Source organism: Mixophyes fleayi, chromosome 2 (genome assembly GCF_038048845.1).
Source record: "Mixophyes fleayi isolate aMixFle1 chromosome 2, aMixFle1.hap1, whole genome shotgun sequence".
NCBI classification, from domain to species: Eukaryota; Metazoa; Chordata; class Amphibia; order Anura; family Limnodynastidae; genus Mixophyes; species Mixophyes fleayi.
In genome coordinates this window covers 351,029,091-351,046,903 of record NC_134403.1, presented here as the reverse complement: position 1 = coordinate 351,046,903, position 17,813 = coordinate 351,029,091, and the positions used below count along the sequence as shown (strand labels likewise).

Genomic DNA, 17,813 nt, shown 5'->3' with positions numbered 1-17,813 from the left:
TATAATTTTATCTATTAACATCAAGTAAATAGACCAGGATAACAATATGCATTCATAAGTTATTTCTGAACATTCTTTTTCAACAAGCGGTCATGTGCTGTATGTCTCACATCTTTTGTATGACGGATGAGTACAGTGTACAGAGTGTAAAAAGGACAAATATCAATGACTAGATTAAACACTGATGTTTAATGGAAACCTGATTTTACCTGTTATATCATTAAAGCTATTGCCACACAGTTTTAATCAGATTGCTTAATTTATGTGATTGTTGCAAATTTGTATTATTAAATAAATGGACCTGTAACTTAAAAAAATCTGTTTATTTCTGCCCTGTATGCTTCCCCTTTAGCCAGGATTCTAATAAACAGTTCTCTTTCCAGCCCGATTTCCCTCACTAATGGGGCCAGACAGGGCTGTCCTGCGTCACCCTGATTATTGAACCTCTGGCTATGATAGTTAGACAGACTGACGCTGAGCATGGATACCAACATATGGATGAATATGGGTCCCTCTAAGTCTGAGGCCATCTTTTTCTTTTAAGTGTGAGAAGCATAAGATCAAATACCTTGGGATATACACTACCTCTCACTATGACCAGTTATATCACGAGAATTTCCCTCGGCTCCTTGCTGGAATCTAACGGGATCTCACGGTTTGGAAGGGGTATATTATCTCATGCTGGGGAGTATCATTGCTATTAAGATGAACCTGATTCCTATACTTCTCTATTTCTTCTAGACCCTCCCTGTAAGGTTCCTGAATTCTTATATAAGGCACTCCAATCCTCTTTTTTGCAGTTTGCTTGACATTGTAAACCTCCCAGGATCTCCACAACTGTTCTTAAGAACCCAGTATCCGGGGAGATTGTGATTTCCCAGATGTTAAGTTTTATTATATTGCTTTCCACCTGAGTCAATTGACAGATACTCGTGCCCTGTGCCATACTATTGCTTGGATGGACTTGGAAACACATTATACTGGAGTCCATTTTTTGGCTTCAATCTGGTGCCTTTCCAGTGCCAACCAGCTGCCTATGGCTAATTCCCTCCCCTCCTTTAAATTTTCCCTATCTCTCTGGGACTCTTGCATCATGTACAGATATAAACTGTCTTCTCCATCCCTTCCCCCCCCCATCCCCCCGAAGCTCCTCGCCCCCTTTCAAAAAGTCGTTCCAAGCTGAGATCAGGGGTGATTCATGACCTCCCTATTAAAAATACCTGGGCCTCTGTGTCAGATATACAACAAAAATATGATCCCTACTGCCCCCTCTTCTTTGAATTTTTTCAGGTTCAGTATTTTCTTACGTTCCTCCCCCTGATCGATACTCTCCATGGTCTTACCTTTTTCTGAAAGGCTATGTTTGTAATCCCCGTTCACTGGTTGATTGAGATGACCTTTGGCTCTCAGGGCCACCATGAGCGGGATTGGGAGAGGGACCTGGGCCCTCCTCCAGATGGATCCTGCTGGGGAGAGGTTAGAGAAGGGATTGCCACTTGCTCTAGCTCCACGTAAATGAATGAAATGGCTTATAGCTGTATAATAGGTGGTATTACATGCCTGATAACCTCTCAAAGATGTACCCTATGTCCACTCTGAGCTGCTGGCAAAATCTGTGGTCAGAGAGGTATGCTTCTTCATTTCTGATGGACTTGTCCTCTTATATTCCCCTTCTGGAATATGGTCCTTTATATTGTTAACCCTGTTTCCGAGTGTCCTGTGTCTAAGGACCCCTGGACTTTCCTTCTCTCTCGCCCTCTGCCTGATGAGAGCGACCCTTCAAATAAATTGATTTCCCATATCCCTGTTGCTTTCAAATCCCTAATAGCTAACCACTGAAAAAATCTTGACCCTCCTACCATATTGGCTCTTAAGAACTATGTCTGGCATATCGCGAGCATGGAGGGTATCACTTATATCTCCACGACAAGTCACAAAAGTTTGTCCTTGTTTGGGCTCCCTGGTGCTCTAATAAAAGCACCCGCTGCTTACCTACCCCATCCCTCACTTTGTGAGCTATCATCGCTTTCACAGCCTAGGTCACAAGCCGCCTCCGAGTCCTTCGAGTGGGGCATCATGTCCCTCTGGACTATGCTGGGTGATTGGTTCTTTTTGTGTCTATTATGGTTCACTGTATATTTGTTTTCCGATATGTCCGACGTTTGATTCCATGTGAGCTATGAACCTGTTTCTCCCGCCTCACCCCCTTTTATTATTCTTTTTTTCTCTACTCCCCCCTGCCACACTCTCTTGTCCCTCTGTCCCCTAAATCACTTTCCCCCACTACATTATGTAAAAACTAAAGAATTCAATTTATGTGTTGGTATTAGGCTGTTTATTGTACTTGCTCTTATCTGTTTCCTTTCTAAAGGGTTTAAAAATAACCCTCTGATTAATTGTGATTAACACAGGGCAATGTGCGTGGTAGGTTTATGTTAGCCCTCAGTGCAGGCTGTGAGCGAACATAGGGGTCCAGTCTGCTAAATTGTTTTTCTGATCTCTGTTTTATTTTCTGTTTATTTGAGATCTTACCAAGACCCCCAATTATATCATATTACATCGTACCCTACAATAGGTCAGCTACCTGGCCATGCCCCCAAGCTATTACATTTTGAGTGTATTATTACATCTCAGTAAGATTGACAGGAGGAGTTTCTAGGTGGAAGTGGACACACTGCAACGCTAGTACTCTGAACACTGGGTCAGGGAGAGCAGAGAGGACCAGTGCCAGATGCAGGACAGTGGAGGTGGCCGAAAGTATTCCTGGCACATCAGGGGCACTGCGGGCCCCATTGTACGAATAACCCTCATACTCTGGGGCCCGCTCACAAATGCAATCACTGCAACCCTAGGTTGGATGTAAGTGGGAGATTAGTACTCATTTTGCTGTATTACTTTGCAAGGTATCAAGTTATATTATTTATTAATAAGATGATAAAGAATAACTTATTTAAAGGAGATTAATATTAATGTGGGTTTTTTATGTCACATTTTGTTTATGTAACATAGTTTATTACATTCATATACATTGTATTTTTCGATTTTTATTATTATTATTGCAGCAAGTGGTTTTTTTTTCTGAAACCGAGCATTTGGAAAATGCCCCCCTCCATTTCACTGGACTCTGCAAAATATGACTCTAACATTAGTAATATAAAATTATATCTATTTTCGTACCACATTTAAATTCTATTTTCCTAGAAAGCCTAGCGATCTTTGGAGATGACCTTTCCCGAACTTGCAATACCACTCTGGAATTTAGTGCCTGTCTCTAATTAGCATGTAAGGTTAGACGAGAAGGACTTTATCATTTCTGTAATTGCTGATTGTATTAATCAGCACAGTATTGAGCATTATTATAATGCTGTAATTAGCCATAACTGTACAGCCTTCATCACAGTATCACTCCCAACTCATAGATGAGCTGAATGTAGAACCTACCAAATTAAATGATTACTTATACATGTAACTAGTATTATCATTTTCTTTTTAAACTTTTATTTTTCACCTTGTGACAGATCGGCTTATTAAAAAGAAAAACTTGTCACATTTAACTTTTTCTGTCCAGATTTTCTGAGCAGTGGCCGTTCTAAAGGTTGGAGGTCATTATCTGTCAGTGACAAGACCTCTTGACCGAGACACACACAGAGGTCATGCCGCTCTGTCTGTAAGATGAACAGCAGAATCACTGTCTAATTTGGCCTTATCTATGAGCCCTGGAGTGTCATGGTTTTGAAGGCATTTTCCATGAAATACAATGCTTAGGAATTGCATTTAATTTGTAGGGTGCATTTTATATTTTATTGTGATGTTGGGTAACATTGAAAAACAGGACAATTGCAAGGGACAAACATATATATTTTGGGATCTTGTTAGTGTGTAGCTGTGGCATTGAATCTAGAGCCTTTGGTAAGCCAAAGGGCTAGATTTACTAAGCTGCGGGTTTGAAAAAGTGGGGATGTTGCCTATAGCAACCAATCAGATTCTAGCTGTCATTTATTTAGTTCCTTCTACAAAATGACAGCTAGAATCTGATTGGTTGCTATAGACAACATATCCACTTTTTCAAACCCGCAGCTTAGTAAATCTATCCCAAAGTGTTTTATAGCCCTATATGAAGGATGTAGTGTCTGTATATGTGCTCATTCATACAAGCAGAACGTGGAGACCAGGAGCTATGCTGTGCATGCTGTAAAACATTTATTACTAAACTGAAGAATAAACATAAAGCAACACGTTTTACAGCAGGCTGCACAACAGCACCGTAACACAGCACAGTGGTGAAACATGGTATTGCCGGCAGGAACAGCAATGTCAATCTGGTAGAGCCAGATCTCAATATCTAAAAGAGGACATAAGCATTATTTAAAATGTACTGTATACAGGGGCGACAGTCAAGGCCTGTCAGATGGGGAGCTAGAGACTCTTAGCTTGGCTCTAAGCATACGAACGCCTTAAAATATTTAAAAGGCCTCCGCACTGATAATGGCAAATTAATTTTGATCTGTCATTTTTTTTTTCTGTTACTTTGGATATTTTTCCAATAGCGAATGGAGAGGCAGCAGGACCTCTACTTAGGAATTATTAATACATGAATTATTGGAATTGCCTTCAGCCCTAATTGGCAGCTACATGTTTTTGGCACAAGGAGCTTTTTGATTAAGTAGACTCTGAGCCGGCACTAGGATTCCATATTTTTTGTTTTTAAATTATTGAGCAGAGCTGGTTCTAGGTGTACAACTTATGGCTTGTGGAAAACCTGCACGTAAATACAGGAATACTAACATTTGATACATGTTAAAACAAGCCCAGTTGACATGCTAATGTCTATCTGAGACCGGTGGCTATCAAATCTGGACCTGATTGCAATCTCTCTAATCTTAGCCGTGGGATAGCCTCCCATCAGCGGTGGTAGAGGCTAATACAACCATTTAAACATGCTTGGGACAGACATAAGGATGTGCTTAAAAAGAAATAAGTATTAAATAGAGTTGGCGGTTACCATAGGTTAAATAACGGGCAGACTAGATTGGCCAAGTGGTTCTTATCTGCCGTCAATTTTATGTTTCTGTGTAACAGGATCTATCTTTACAACTCAACAAAACATCAGCACCTGTATACACATAAAGATGGGAGAATTTTTTTTTTGTTCTACATAAAATGTCATGCAGATGTCTTTCACAAGGTTTAGTCTTACAAGTTTATTTCTAACAATTTAAATGGGCAACTAGGGGAACATTATATTTTTTTTTATAGAAAATACATTTCACAGCCGCAAACACACACAGACACAAATATGTTATATGCAATACAGACCTATATACATCACAAAACATTAAAAAGATTTCCCTTTGTCTTAGATAATTAAAGCCCCCACTCCCCCTTCCCTAGTCAATCGGTGGGGGGATCTTGGTCTTAACACCCCTGCCCATTTGCCCATTTGCTCAATTCGGTATCATAATCATCTCTGAGTGATCAGAAGCTTATAGAGGTTTGGACAAATCCTTCTTAATTAGTCCTTCCCTGTGCTTGTATACCTCCACCCTTACCCCATTACAAGTTTTGGAGAACTAGCTTATTGCATTTTGTACTTTTTTTCCCAAACATTGCAAGCCATCTATATTCCTTCAATAGAGCTTTTTAAATAAGCTTCCACAAAGCTTTATTGAAGTTCCATGAATGAACTGAGTTCTGCAGAGCTGAGAGCTGTAGCAAATCCCGGATCTCTTTTTCAGGTAACAAGATCAGTGCCCCTATATGTTATAAATTAAGGATCACTTAAGAAGGGGTGGTCCATAATATAACGTGCGCTGTAAAATGACATCCAACGCCTGCTGGAATAATGCTGCGGTCATACAAACAGCAGCTGGATATTATATCTACCCATGCATTGGATCCTTCTCCACTCAGAGGTGATTATGGGAGCTGACCACTAGTGAGCCCCAATATTTATATGTAGCAACACCTCACTGCTTTTAGCAATGGTCAGGGGGCTTAGAGGAGAGACCACCACTGAAGGGCTAGTATCAAGAAAGAGACACAGAGAGTTAAAGATATCAAGTAAGGTGTAAAACTTCTAAGAATAATATACTTCAATGACAATATTACACACACTTCTATGCACCAGAACCAAAAGAGGGACAATTTGAATGGAAGAGGGGCAGGGATATTTGGGTCCAAAAGAAGCAGAGGTATGTAAATCCTATTATTATAGTCACATGCTCCATAACGGCCTCCTTTCCCGAAATGGTTACTCACCCTGGTTTCTCCCACAGCTCAGCTGTGTGTGACTTCTGGTAATAGGAAGTGCATACTATTAATGCTAATATGTAGGAGTCTGTCAGAACTCAAAACCCCTATCACAATTAGCATTAACACCATACATCCCGCAGCTCACACAGGCGTGTACTCGATCACAAATCTCTCTTCTTAACTGCTCCTATGCAGAGAAAACATATGTATAAATAAAGTGTATATATAGTTATAAAACATAACATATGCCCATAGCAGCAAACCTTCTAGAAGTATACAGGTAGGAGACAAATTTTTCTCACAGTGAATTGCATTTTAATATATATAGTCCCTGAAGAAAGTGTTTGTATTTAAACTGAAACGTTGGAATCACACTTTGGGCTAGATTTACTAAGCTGCGGGTTTGAAAAAGCGTGGATGTTGCCTATAGCAACCAATCAGATTCTAGCTGTCATTTTGAAGAATGTACTAAATAAATGAAAGCTAGAATCTGATTGGTTGTTATAGGCAAAATACCCACTTTTTCAAACCCGCAGCTTAGTAAATCTAGCCCTTTGTGTCTTTCAAAAACCTTGAGCCTTTACTTTGTTAATTTATATACGTTCGTAAATATTTCTGCAGATTGCAAATGACAGAAGAATACAACTTGGACTTGTATCAAAGAAAAAGTTATGGCATTGACAAAGACATATATTGGCTGTTGCATGCTTTATTTGATGGTGTCTAGTGTCTGTATCTGTCAGTGCAGTCACAGTTGTGTAAATGTATAACAGAGGATTTAAGGATTCCTGGGCCTCCTAGTAGCTCTTGCCTAACACTGCACATCCTCTTGGCCAACATTGAACAAACCCCATTCAGCAGTGGGCCCAGTAAACAGAGACCTGGCTGGGGTCGACAGTGGTGTTGAGTGTGTGTGTTGGGGAGGGGATGGGGGGGCAGATACAAAGTACCGAAGCCCTGGCCCGTCTGTGTAGTGGGAAGAGTTACCAACCTGGTGTAGCTTTGCCCACATTGGAGGCTATGGAAGGGGCCACAAGAAATTGCTGAACTGGGGCCCTATATTTCTCTTGGCAGCCCTGAGCATCAATGGCTTTGGACTTCAATTGGAACTTCCAAGTGTGTACTGATTATCTTGAGGTTCCATAGACAGTCGCTGCAAATAGCTCCTTTGCTGTGCACATAAATGCAGATATGCGCTCATAGCACCAGCTGTCAAGTGCTGGGGCTGTCAAGTGCTGGGGCCGTCGGTCAGGCCTCTGCTTATCCGCTCTGCAGCACTAGGTAACCCAGGGAAATGAGTTCATTGTGGGACAGAATAGTTCTGAAATAAATGGTATTAGTCTTACCAGTATTCTATTGTACCATACCTTTGTTTGTGGTCTACTACACAATAAGACTTTAAAGACTGGTGAAGACAATCCCTGCGGGTAACCAACAGGGGCTGACTGGCATATTTTAGTCCCGAGGGGGTGGGATAGACTCGAATCAGCAGCCTATTAGGAACATTTTAAAGGAAAAACAATGTAGGTAGCCCAGTGACCCAGCCCAAGGACTATGGGACCGGCCTCGAGGGGTGCAGTTGGCCCCCTGCCCCCCAGCCCAGCCCGCCCTTGGTAACCAATGATGTCACTGTAAGCCTGATAGGCCATCATTCACTATTGTCACACATCTCAGCCTTTAAGTCTCTGACTGTATAAAAGTGTTTTTTTTTGTGTACCAAGGGCAAAATAAAGAATTCATCTTTATTATTAAACATAGCTGCAGTAATACCATGGGGAAATTAATAGATACACTTGATTTCCATGCTTCACATAAGAAAGTGCATTTCGCAGGCAAATGTGTCAATACATAATTATTATTATTATTATTACTTATAATTATTAACATGAACCCTAAATTGACCTGCCATAGTGGACAGCTAAATAATTAATCCTTTTCCCTCAATCCTATGTGTCCTGTCTTATTTTTTAATGTGCAAATATGTTTTACCACCCATTTAAGACAAAATTAAGCCAACTCGTAAATAGTCTACATATAATCTTAATATAGCACCAATCCTGGATCATGATTGAAGACAACATCGTAGAGCTATGGTCACAGGATCATCAGTCTAACCATGTAATGTGTTCATATATATATATATATATATATATATATATATATATATATATACATTATATAGTCTGAAGGCCATTCACTGTAATGAGTATAAGATATTTATTAACCGTCATAGCACAAATAGGAGCTCTAGACCTATGCCACTATTTATGGTCAGCTGCGGTGATACAGTAATCACACATGCATTTGATTTGTTACGCTCCCGAGTAGAAGGAATGAAATCAACACTTATTTTCCAAGTCGTCCTGAGGCTTTATCGCCCAGCGGCGCAGGGTTTTTAAGGAAGGTAAATATTCTGTAGTCTCTGTAGAGCAGAAACATTTTGTTGGATGAGTTACTGCTTTGTGGTTATATCTTAAGCACCCAGCGAGTGCTATATTTTTCTTTCATATTTATTTGTGATGCACCGGAAACCTATCTGATTTATTTTCTGAGGCTCATTTAGAATTGTTATTACACCACAGCGATATATACTCTTGGAAGATACTTTAAAAAGTGCCTACGGCCAATGAAACAACCATCGCCTAGCTCTGATAGGGCAAGAAGTTAATTGGAGTACTAAAAGTAAATGTAGCATGAAAAAAATTATAACTCATAAGTACCACGATATTAAACGGATGCAGTAAATCACAGGCGGTGACTAAGTTACAGGAAAGAACTCCACACCATGCGCTGGCTGTGTTTACGTGAAGCTGCACAATTGTCTGGTCTCCAATCTCGATTGCGTACACATCTTGAGCAACCCTCCAGAGATGATTTTTTTTTTAACGTTCCCTATCATCGGGGTGGTAACAGTTTTGCAAACTAAATCAGTTCCCAAAACACGTTGTGCACTTGAAACTAATTGGTTTTGCTTTGCAGCACAGAGGATGATGTGGGGGAGAGAAACACATTTGTTTTCTTTTGGAAGTGTAAATATATAATACTTCATCATGGGAGGCAATAGAGCAGAAATAAGAATATGCCGTTTATAAGACTTTTGTGCCTGGTTATCCTTGTAGTTTATTACACAACAGCGGTTTTGATTTTTTTTCAGTCATTTCAGTTTTTATTATTTTTGCCACATTACTTTATCTGAAACGTATTCGGCTGGGTGCTACTGAATAAATGTAAACCTTGTTTATAAGACACTTTTCTCTTAGACACGTACGATACAGAAGCGTCAAATGTGCAACAACCGGAAATAGGATGCAGACTCTTGTAAGATTATAAAGAACATGCCCAAATATATTTACTTTTTGTGCAGATTTCGTTCCCCCCTCCATTATTATTCTCTGTATATTTCATCCTTTTGATAAAGCCTAACAGACGAAACGCGTCAGGGATCTTTTGAGGTGCACTTGATCTGATCTGTCGGCTGAGGACGCATTGTCACCTGTTTTAGAGGGCTGAGGAATTACTATCTCCTGTCTTTATACTGGTGTAAAGGAGCCAGGATCACTAGTGGATGGCGAGATCTTTACTGGACAGTGGACGATCACAGTGCACAGATAAGCTTGATTTGATTTTATTCAATGTACGGGCATTGATTTGCTGTTTATGGATACAATTTTATGAATTAAATGATGTTTTACTTTTGCTAAAAACGCACTACACTATTGTTTGTTACTTTCTATCTGAGTTTTAGTTTGGAATACCCTAATCTGCATAAGAAGGATCTGGAGTTCGCAGAGGGGTATTTTCTCAGATAAGCGAAATTACACTATATATCTGGTACCAGTTGTGCACCAGGGCCCATGAATAATGGGGTCCGCTGCACGGCAGATGCAGAGGGTCAAACCTAGCGAGCTGTGGGCCCCGGTTCCCTCCACTCCGCTTCCCCGTCACTGGGACCTATAGCCCACTAGTTCCGCCTCTGGTTAAAAGTCTTCCCTGGGGGCTACTGCAGGTGAAAACTGTTACTGGTGGTGACCCTTTGATGTACAATCATTATCGCCGGATATAGATATTTCCCCCCTATAATAAAAAGACCCCTCAGTCTGCGATTTCCTGTTTGTCTCCATTCCTCTCCACCATGACAGTGCTCCTGTCCTCAATAAACACAAGGACAGATCACTACCTGCCAATAAATTGGCAAACTCATCTGCTGAAATACTATGTGCTGCGTTGCATACACTGATGATCTGATTGGTTACAGGTCTATCCCCGCCCACTTCAAAACTGGGGACTCATGGACGACCATTAGGTAAAGAAGGGTAACAAAGAGAGCCTCTAACCCTGGTCAATGCACGTTATAACCAACAATCCGGTTAAACTGATGTATTGCATTTCATTGTATACTATAACATAACAAATATAATTTATATCTATCTATATCTGTCTGTCTGTCTATCTATATATCGCTATCTATCTATTTATCTATATCTCTCTATTTATCTCTTTATCTATATCTATCTATATCTCTCTATCTATATCTCTCTATCTATATCTCTCTATCTATATCTCTCTATCTATATCTCTCTATCTATAGCTCTCTCTCTCTCTCTCTATCTATCTATCTATCTATCTCTATCCCTCTATTTATCTCTCTCTCTATCTATCTATATCTCTCTATTTATCTCTCTATCTATCTATGGGGCACATTTATCATTTATCGGGCAAAACGAGAAATACTTATTAATCCTTATCGCACGGATAAGGATTGATGTATTTCTCAAATTTATGAAAAATGGATCACAGAAACAGCAGTTCCGAAAAACTGCTGTTTCTGTGATAAAAAACCCATACTCCCCACTGGCTCTTCGGTCGCGTTGGCTCCTGCTCTCCGGAGCAGAGCTGGACATACCGAAGAACAGAAGTTTTACCAGCATTTTGAAAGATGTACGCCAGCCTCAGCTGGCGTACATTAACACAACAAGTTCCCGAAAAAAACATTTTTTTTGGGACTTGTTAGATTGCGGCCAGGAGCAGTCACCATTCTGTTGAATGGTGACTGCTCGCAAAAACGATCAGGAGTGCAAAGCAGCAGATATCAATGATATCTGCTGCGATGCACCTTTAATAAATTTGCGGAGAGCACATTGTGGCCTAATTTACACGGTAAGTGCACGATAGTGCACTACCGTGCTTTCTTAAATATACCCCTATATCTCTCTAGTTATCGCTCTATCTATCTATATCTCTCTATCTATATCTCTCTATCTCTCTATATCTATATCTTCTCTATCTCTATATCTCTCTATATCTCTCTATCTCTCTATCTATCTATCTATCTATGTCTGTCTATCTATATCTCTATCTATTTATCTATATCTCTCTATTTATCTCTTTATCTATATCTCTCTATCTCTCTATCTATATCTCTCTATCTATCTATATCTCTCTATTTATCTATATCTCTCTATTTATCTCTCTATCTATATCTCTCTATCTATCTCTCTATCTATCTATATCTCTCTATCTATCTCTCTATCTATCTATATCTCTCTATCCATCTATCGCTCTATCTATCTATATATCTATCGCTCTATCGCTCTATCTATCTATCGCTCTATCTATCTATCGCTCTATCTATCTATCTATCGCTCTATCTATCTATATATCTATCGCTCTATCTATCGCTCTATCGCTCTATCTGTCGCTCTATCTATCGCTCTATCTATCTATCGCTCTATCGCTCTATCTATCTATCTATCGCTCTATCTATCTATCTATCTATCTATTGCTCTATCTATCTATCGCTCTATCTATCTATCTATTGCTCTATCTATCTATCTATCGCTCTATCTATCTATATCTCTCTATCTATATCTCTCTATCTATATCTCTCTATCTATATCTCTCTATCTATATCTCTATTTATCTATCTATCTATCTATCTATCTATCTATCTATCTATCTATCACACAATAAAACATATAAGTGATAAACACTGATAGTAATGCTCAGTAGGACAAAGGGCCTCGTTCATACTATAAATATACTTTACTGGAAATAAAATAAATGCATCAGACTACTTACTGTGAAGCAGTTACTTCTGTTCAGTGATACAGTACATTTTATCGGGGCAGCCTATTTACATTAATTTGCCTGTCCTGCACTCTTCAGAAGTACTTGCTAGTTGAGAATAAAATGAAAACCCACTTGTTTAGTATACAGTACAGGGGGAAGCCCCCCAGCCATACTGAAAGGTTGCTGTTCACCACCAGAGTAATTACAGTATACCTAGTGCACTTTGTAAAAGGATATTTTGTTCCAGAGATATTAAGAACCATGTGAAAATGTCACAAGGGGGCCGAGTGTCAGAGGATTCACCTTCCCTAGTTAGCAATTCAGCTTTGTATTGTATGCTGCATGAATACCGTGCTTAGCACAGATATCCACAGGAAAATGGGGAGTAACTGGGTGCAGAGCTGACAATAAGACAAGTCAATGAATTATACAACAATAACAACATTGACGGCTTTTGTTTGAGATCCTATATCAGAGTCTGTTCTATAAGAGCAGGTAAACAGACTGTCAGCATGAGATTCCTGGCAGCAGCAAACAGACCTGGAGGTAAAGCTTTTTAAAAGAGATTAATAAAATAGCTAATATCTTTATTTTCTATTGTTCAATTGTTAATAAATGTTAAAAAGTGTTAAAAGACATAAATAGTAAATGGCATAGTTTGCTATGGTCTTTGCTAGCCTTAGTGCTGCAATCCACAGGCATTAAATGGGAAATTCAGTATTAAGGTGGGGCATGTTGAATGGGCACCTGGGGAGAGGGTCGGGGCTTTATTTTCTACCTGATTTAGAGCAGTTTTTCTTCTTCCACCTTATGTAAGTAAGGGGTTGCCATAGAATATTTAAAGAATAATTACACCAAAAACGGGAAATTCATGCCCCACCCCAAAAGTTTACCAACGTGGGTTTCTGTATTCATGTGGCAGGTCAATAGGAGACCCAAACCTTGTGAATGTCAGATGCCAGGCAAGTAAAATTGGGAAAGGGCATAATTTGTGATATTTGGTTTTAAGTGTAAATATTCTTTAGAATCTGCTGACTTCTGGTAGATACACAGTGAATCTTATTGTGGTACTGTAAGGGAACTATTACATATATTTGTGGACATTCCATGATGCTTTTTAATATTTCCTCACCTTGTACTTAGGTTTGTTGTGCCTTTAAGTTCCGATAGAAAGTCACTTAACTTAGTATTGGAGGCAGCGTTCATTTGGGATAACACAGTTTAAATAACAGTATTTAAAATATATTTGACTGTGTGTGTGTTACTGACTAGTAGTCTTATCGACATTTAAAGGGTAATTATAATAATAAGGCTGGTGGTTAACCACTGGTATTGTGTTAAACACCAGTGGAACTGCATAGTAAAGGCAATCTGAGGGCAAGCGGTGGTGACGAGTGCACAAAATTGCGGTCATCACAAGTGCAAACGCCCCTGGGCGTCATTGGAACCTGTGGTTTCCATTCCCATATATGTTTAAAAAACGCTGATAGCATATTTATAACTCTAGAAATATTTGATAATTGAACAGCAATATATAAGGAATGTAAAACTAACAAAAGGAAAGCTACAACAGATTGACTGCATGATGTATCTTCTTTCAAATCTACTGGGACACTTTGGTGGATAATTCCAGCTGTTTCTCTGTGATTCACATCCAGAGCATCTACTGTATAACTTCCATTGATGTATTTTACTTTAGTATTCACATGGTTTAAGTCCTAAACACCAGCTGCAAAGGCTTTATGGATATAAAGCGTATTTGGAACACAATTGGTAAGCAGTCCTCTGCAGCCTTGGTCTCCCGGGTAGTTGCAAATCTATTGCTTTGCAAGTGCAAATCTTATCGATTGGTTCTCAGATGTGTTTTATAGGCGGCTACAGCAACTCAGTATCTTTAGCTCTCACTGCTTAAAACCAAGGCAAATGACAGAGCCTAATTACCAAAACTGAACCTGCCTGAAAAGTGTGGCTGCTGCTATGGTGCTCATACATGTGAGTACTATCATAAATATATTAAATGATATGTACTGGGGATGTGCAATGTGACTGCACAGTGGGGATGTGTAGTGTTACTGTGCAATGTGACTGCACAGTGGGGATGTGTAGTGTTACTGTGCAATATGACTGTGCAGTCGGGATGTGTAGTGTTACTGTGCAATATGACTGTGCAGTCGGGTTGTGTAGTGTTACTGTGCAATGTGACTGTGCAGTGGGGATGTGTAGTGTTACTGTGCAATGTGACTGTGCAGTGATGATGTGTAGTGTTACTGTGCAATGTGACTGTGCAGTGGGGATGTGTAGTGTTACTGTGCAATGTGACTGTGCAGTGGGGATGTGTAGTGTTACTGTGCAATATGACTGTGCAGTCGGGTTGTGTAGTGTTACTGTGCAATGTGACTGTGCAGTGGGGATGTGTAGTGCTACTGTGCAATATGACTGTGCAGTCGGGATGTGTAGTGTTACTGTGCAATGTGACTGTGCAGTGGGGATGTGTAGTGTTACTGTGGAATGTGACTGTGCAGTGGGGATGTGTAGTGTTACTGTGCAATGTGACTGTGCAGTGAGGATGTGTAGTGTTACTGTGCAATGTGACTGTGCAGTGAGGATGTGTAGTGTTACTGTGCAATGTGACTGTGCAGTCGGGATGTGTAGTGTTACTGTGCAATGTGACTGTGCAGTCGGGATGTGTAGTGTTACTGTGGAATGTGACAGTGCAGTGGGGATGTGTAGTGTTACTGTGCAATGTGACTGTGCAGTGAGGATGTGTAGTGTTACTGTGCAATGTGACTGTGCAGTGATGATGTGTAGTGTTACTGTGCAATGTGACCGTGCAGTCGGGATGTGTAGTGTTACTGTGTAGTGGGGATGTGTAGTGTTACTGTGCAATGTGACTGTGCAGTGGGGATGTGTAGTGTTACTGTGCAATGGGGATGTACAATGTAACTACAGTTAGGGTGTGCAGTATAGCTGTGCAATGAGGATGTGCAATACAGATGCCAGTATGGCCCTCACTGGAGGTGATCATTTTTTAAAGGGGCCCTTAAATATTTTACTAGAAGGCCCAGTAATCGCACACATGCATAAAATTCAGGGGCAGGCTGGGATGGGGGACAAGGGGGCATCTGCTCCTCGGGCCGGTCCCATAGTGGGCTACCTTGGGCTGGGTCACTGGGCCGCCTTCCTTTTTTATTCCTTTAAAATGTTTCTAGTAGGTTGCTGAGTCAAGTCCTGCCCTCCGGGCTAAAGTTTGCCAGCCCTCCCCTGAGAAAATGAAAACCATGGGTAACGATAGGATTGAAGAGGAATTATGTGTAATGCATACAATACATTTTGTATACATATTTTGCGGCATATTTAACGTAAAATAAATCCGTCCAATGAGTAATACATATTATATCTTTCAAAATGTTCTTTGCATTTGACATTTAAACATTGAAGCCTAACTGCACTCACTGCTTTGTCATCTGCAGTGGATTTATTGCTTGAAGAACATTCGGAAGTGGTAAGAGTGACATGAACTTCCTCTCTCTGAACTTTATAACTGTCCTTTAAGCCCATCGCATATCTCACTTCCATTACGTCAGGGGCTGCTGTTGTCGAGCTGAGCAGCCATGAGCCTGGCTGTATTACAAGGTAAGGGGGGAAAAAATTCAATATCACTCCCACACTCCAGCTATCTGGCTATGCAAATCACAGCCCAGGGGATTTTTAGGCAAATCATTTATGCATTTTTTTTAAAAAAAAATTGCCACTGAAATTTTACAAAGTCATTTAGAGGAACGATAGTAATCCGTTTCATACAGCAGAGATTGGAAACTCCAGTTATACCGCATTAGCAACGTTCTCAAAATGAGTGATCAAAGAACTACAATTGTGATAAATTAGATGCAGTAGACATGTCAATGACTAATTCAACAGGACAGATATTGGAACTCATCATAATCATCATCACCATTTATTTATATAGCACCACTGATTCCGCAGCGCTGTACAGAGAACTCGTTCACATCAGTCCCTGCCCCATTGGAGCTTACAGTCTAAATTCCCTAACACACACACACACACACAGAGAACCCATGCATTCTATAAATTATTCTAAGTAAATTCCAAAATAAAAAAGCTTTATTCTTGTATTTCATACGCTTATGTTAGCCCATGAATAAAGGGAAAGCTTATTTAATACAATTGTACAAGTGCATCACATGTTGAAGCGCATATCAACCAATGAGATATTAGCTTTTTATTAATTTGACTAATGCTAAGCGCTGATATCTGATTGGTTGCTTTGGGGTACAGCACCCCCTTGCTCTCTGCACTGTGTTAGAAAATAAATGCATAAGTGTATTGAATTCATCCATTTATATAAAAACATTTATGTGGGGGTGTGTAGTGTAGTTGTGCTTAATTTTTCAGACATGTCAAATTTTATATATATGTTATATATATTACATTTCGGCTATGTATCGGCTGTTTATAACTTATATGGATACTATGCTCAAATACATATTAAGGGCCTGATTCATTAAGACAAGCAGAACAAAAAAAAGGAGTAACTTTGCTCCTGGACAAACCATGTTACAATGCACAAGGGGTGCAAATTAGTTTATTATTTTGCCTATAAGGAAAATACTGGCTGTTTTTTCATGTAGCTTAATTTTTACACTGAAATTTGAAGTTGATCTAGGACATGCCCTACCCCAACTATAAATCTGTCCCCACACTTTAAATTTACCTCCCCCACTAATGTAACATGGTTTTGCCAAAGTCAAATGTATTCTTTTTTTTTTTTTTTTTTTTTTTGCTTTACATGCCTTTAAAGAATCAGGTCCTAAATGAATAAATGCATTTTTATTAATAATTCATTGACCTAGTATTAGAATGTGCAGCCGTCTACATTTACAGGGGCAGGTACTGTTAATCAAACAGAGGGACATGATTAAATATTTTGGCTAGATCTAGCGGTGAGAGTTTTCTTCTCTCCGGAGAGATCATTGTTGTTGATGCTGAGAAATACAGCAGAGAAGAATGATCACGGACATCTGACAAACAAACCCTAGAGAATAGAGTGACCAGGTCACTATTTTAGTACATTTAAACAGTGCACATAGTGCAGCATTGCAGGAGATGTTTTATACTTTTCATACAAGTCCCAAATTTACAACGTGAAGACTTGACTGTATAATGACCTAGGGTCTGTATGGTGGTGTCTGTTAACAGAAGACATTTCCGATGTGGACTAGCAAAGTTTCATCTACAAGATGCTACAGATTAACACACCACATATCAATGAACACATGATTTAAATCAATAGGATACAGTACATGTGTCTCATATGATCCTGAAATCAGTGTGTAAAGAAAATCTAGAGAACATATCTGTACATGTAATAATATTTTATTATGAAATAATGATATCTTAGTGCATGTAGTGTGGTAGACGGTGTATAGTCTACATGAGCATACAACTTATCACAGTAGGAACTATTGCCATCA

The 17,813-nt window shown here is 39.6% G+C and overlaps 1 long non-coding RNA gene across 2 annotated transcripts in view; it reads left to right on the top strand.

The window, feature by feature from the left end:
• Window positions 1-10,021, top strand: part of LOC142139481 (uncharacterized) — a 928,167-nt gene extending 918,146 nt beyond the window's left edge. Inside the window, exons 1-3 of one of the 2 annotated variants that reach the window (XR_012688214.1) lie at window positions 5,841-5,912; window positions 9,513-9,570; window positions 9,671-10,021. This is a non-coding gene — a long non-coding RNA (uncharacterized LOC142139481). Of the gene's footprint in view, window positions 1-5,840; window positions 5,913-9,512; window positions 9,571-9,670 lie in introns of those variants that run through there. The other variant, XR_012688213.1, reaches the window with a different exon arrangement.
• Window positions 10,022-17,813: the final 7,792 nt, after the last annotated feature.